Source organism: Elephantulus edwardii, unplaced genomic scaffold (assembly GCF_000299155.1).
Source record: "Elephantulus edwardii isolate Elephantulus edwardi_28Jun2011 unplaced genomic scaffold, EleEdw1.0 scaffold00004, whole genome shotgun sequence".
NCBI classification, from domain to species: Eukaryota; Metazoa; Chordata; class Mammalia; order Macroscelidea; family Macroscelididae; genus Elephantulus; species Elephantulus edwardii.
Window position 1 is genome coordinate 29,567,621 of NW_006399754.1, and position 4,248 is coordinate 29,571,868.

Consider the following 4,248-nt stretch of genomic DNA (forward strand, 5'->3'; position numbering starts at 1 on the left):
GCTTGGAATATGCTCTGAGAAAATGAGAACTGATGCACAAATGGAAACTTGTACATCAATATTCATAGCAGTGTTATTCACCATCACAAGAACATGGAAACAGCCAAGATGTCCAACCACAATCAAATGAATTGAGAAATTGTGGTACATTCACACAATGGATAACTACACACCAAGCAGGAGCAATGATTTTGTAAATTAATACCTAACCTTAGAGGGACTGAAGAACATTATGCTGAGGGAACAAACTCAGTCCTGCAAGGATAAATATTGTATAAAGCCATTAGAGTTGAATGAGTATGAGGACCCAAGGGGGGAGGAAGAGGGTGGAAGCAGAGGGATGAAGATGTGCAGGGGGAGGGATGGATTAATCATGAGGTTGTACAATTTGATGAGTTGGGAGTGAGGGTAATTAGAAGAATCTGGTCTGGAAAACAATGCATTCAAATTTTAGAAATAGACTAGTATAATAAAAAATTAATAAACTATAATTGTTACAAAAAATAAGAACTAATAGTCCTAAAGAAAGAAGTCAAAGATATAGAAAGTAAGAGAGGTTAATTTAAATAAGAATTTGTTGTTGTTAAATTATTTTAATTGTCTGTAATCTGAGATGGGAAATAAATAAGGTAAAAGGAAACAAAGATTTGAATTATTACTTCGAAATTATGATATTTTTTAGAAATGCTTATCCATTTCACACCCTCACACATTTTCCTTTTTTTACTAACTACCACTTTTTAAAGTTGCCATCATTAGCAACTTTTCATATTGCAAACAATAATAATGTGACTAATTTTATGCAAATCAGCAAATTCAGAATTTCCCTTCAGGCACTTATAATACATTTTCAAACTGTATTTAAAACATTCTATTTCTAGATCATTAAGTTTTAAGTACATGAAATAAAGTCTCATCATACTTTCCTCAAAACACTCTGGCTTTACTTTCTCCAAAATAGATTAGTGTTGCATTTGGTAATCAATATTCTTTGTCAAAACCATGATGCAGAAGTATCAATACTTCCCAGGTCTTTCTTATTAATTTTTCAATTTTCACACTCAGAAAACACTAAAAATACCTGGCTTTAGTTAAACACATCCCATTCTTTTAAGTACCATCTTTGCTCATTAGTACTTCAAAACAGCCCTTCACTGATGTTTTGAAACCACAAAATCACCAAATCATTACTTCACCCAAATCATTATCATTGTTGTTGTTGTGTACCATCGAGTTGGAACCGACCGAGCTGACCCTCAGCAAGTTTTCAAAGGTCGTTAATTGCACAGGAGATTGCCCATCTTTCTCCCATAGAACAACCGATGGCCTTGAAAATCATGACTAAAATCCCATAAATATAATTTAGAGGAAGAGATATCTATGAATTCAAGTCACCACCAAATATTTATTCAATGTCTAGTCTATGCCATTGGAAGGAGGAGTGGCATCCACTTCCATAATTGCTTGCCTCCGGAAACCCTATGAACCTGACGAGAGGATGAAAGGCACCCAAGCGTCGAAGACTCTCCTTCATAGGGTCGCTATGAGTCACCTGCAACTCAAGGGCACTTAACAACAACAGTCTATGCCAGACATGCTCTAGTATTATAGATGTAAAAGTAAAGACACTGCTCTCATGAGACATTTGAGAAAGGGAGAGAGTAAAAGATATTGACGAGTGTTATACCAACAACTGCAATAACAAAGCACAGTGTCAGCTCTGGTCAGAAGGTTAGGATACACTTCTTTTATATGGGAATAAAAATATTATTCATCTGACATTCATAAAAATGCATAAATGTAAATCTAGCTCAACAATTTGGAAGAATCCAGAGGCACTTTGGTGGTTGGAAAAAAATGGTGGTTGTGTTGAAGCCATTCATTTCTTGACTCCACCTTGTCTTCATAAGAAACCAGTTACTACAAACATTGCTGTGACAGACAAGAAGTTTTACAAAGTTGTGACACTACCTCATACTCTTTTCTACAACACAAGTTCTGACTTTAATCTTCAGAACAATTTTGATGACGTGCCATCTCCTGGCTCCATTGATGAGCCAACAGAGAAGCGGAACTCAGCAGTTTGAAAAAGCAATTCTTTTACTTTTCTTTAATAAGATTTTTTTTTAAAAAAAAAAAAACAACCCAAACCCCTTTGCTTTCTCATTTTCATATACCCTACTCTCCAGCAAGCTTTATCTCATCTCAGAGGAAAATATATTCTTTGGTTTATGAATTTATCTCAGTTGGTTTTCCATTTTCATGCAGAGTTCAAACTATTGGTTTAGGATCTAATTAATATTTTTCAACAATTTCCAATTTGGTGGAGTTATTTAAAATGAAAAGACAATGTTGCTCATTAATAAGGAGGTCCAGTGGGCCTCGTGAATAAACAGTTATGCTAGCAACACTATGGCAAGTGGTTCAAATTTACCCACTGACCTGAGGTAGAAAGATTGGCTACTCCTGTGTGATTTATAGCCCCTGAAACACCACTGAAGGGTCAGCAACAAGACAGTTCTGACTCGACACAATTCAACATGAAACAAAAACACAAAACTATATATCTGTCATTCTATAAAAAGAAGAGATGGATTATTGTGTTGTGTGACCATTTGACAACAGAAATTTTTCTATGACCTTTCTCTTTTTTTTTTTTTTTTTTGGTCAGGAATCTCAGCTCTGTGGTACACAGACAGTAAATGCTGGGATAGGGGACACTATATTGCTGTTATTGTGACTGTTAATTGACCTTCAGATAATTCCATCTCATAGTGACCCTGTGAACAGTTGTCCTGAACTTGGTCCTATCCGGTGCCTATATTACAATCTCTGTCATACTCAACCTATTTTTTTGTGGTCCCCATGTTAATCCATCTCATTGATATCCTTCTTCTCTTTAGTTAATCCTCTGTATTTCTCAGCATGATGTCTTTTTCCAAGAACTAGCTACTCCTAACATGCCCAAAGTATGTTAGACCAAGTTTTCTATCCTTGTCTTTGGGTACATTCAGGAGCACTCTGGTTGCTTTCATCCAAGACAGAGTGTTGTTTTGGCCGTCCATGGAATAGTCAATACTCCCTGCTAGCACCACAATTCAAAGGCACCAACTTTTCCGGGTCTTCTTTGTTATTGTCAACTTTCAGATACGTAGCGAGAAGTTGAAACTACCACTCATCTGCTGGTCTGTCATGCTTTGTGGCTTGTACGATGCTGGAATCGAAGCACATGTATTTTAAATATATGGTTCTTCAAGTACCAGCAGGTGCACTCATGATGGGCTGGGTTTGGTGGAACTTCCACACTAAGATAAACTGACTGAGAAGCAGGACTGGCCAACTTCTGAAAAAGCAGGTCTTCAGAACTCTCTGAAAAACAGAAGATGATTGTTGGAGACATTATTGAAAGCGGTAAAACTATGAAAGTATTTGGAAAACTGATAGATCCATGGAAATTATTTTTGACCCAGAGTACATCTGGTCGAATATACGAGATTATTGTTCTTTCCTATCTTCTTAGAAGAACACAGGCTTCTTCTAAGTACTCTGCATTGATTTTAATTAGAAACCTTTTGTGTTTTAATTATGTCACTCACTCTACCCACCTTTGTGGTGTAGTGGATCTGTTGCTATGCTTTTCTGTTGATTAAAATGGCTTTCTCAGGACATTTTTAAGCTCGTGGCCTCAACTTCATCTGGCCTGCACGCAAGCTAATTTGATCCAGCTGACCTGAGAATAGAATTTTTTTCCCATACATCATCAACAGCTGTGTAAGATATCACTTCTCCATAGGGTGTTTTAGTGACTGTACAAGGAGATTGACTAGTCTTACCATTAAATTGGGCAGATTCAGTGACAGAAAGTGAAAATCACAATACCAGGAAAGAGGAAGAATCAGAGAAAGTAACACGCATTCTTTTTGTTAGAGATTCCTGGGCTTCTTGATGTTGACTGAGAAGCTGCTGGATTAACTGAAAGACTGTATATTGCTGCTGAATGAGGGGGAGCCAGGACCAGAGCCCTGAGATGGAGACAAAGCTAACGTTTTTGCTTGATCACTGAAGGAAGAACTGACCTGGGACGGCTGCCTCATGGAACCAGCAACAAAGGGCTTTTCAAGCTTGTTGGAGGACTGAGGTAAGATGCCGTGACTGGTAGTACTAGGGGAATTTGAGACCTAAGTCGAGAGATGGCAGGTAAAGGGGCCTGAGACCACACTTCAGAAGGTGTCAAGACTGAGAAATTGT

At 37.5% G+C, this 4,248-nt stretch overlaps 1 pseudogene; it reads left to right on the forward strand.

Annotated features, from left to right (window-relative positions):
- The window catches only part of LOC102867604, a 30,160-nt pseudogene extending 28,073 nt beyond the window's left edge, over positions 1-2,087 (forward strand).
- The last annotated feature ends 2,161 nt before the right edge of the window (positions 2,088-4,248 follow it).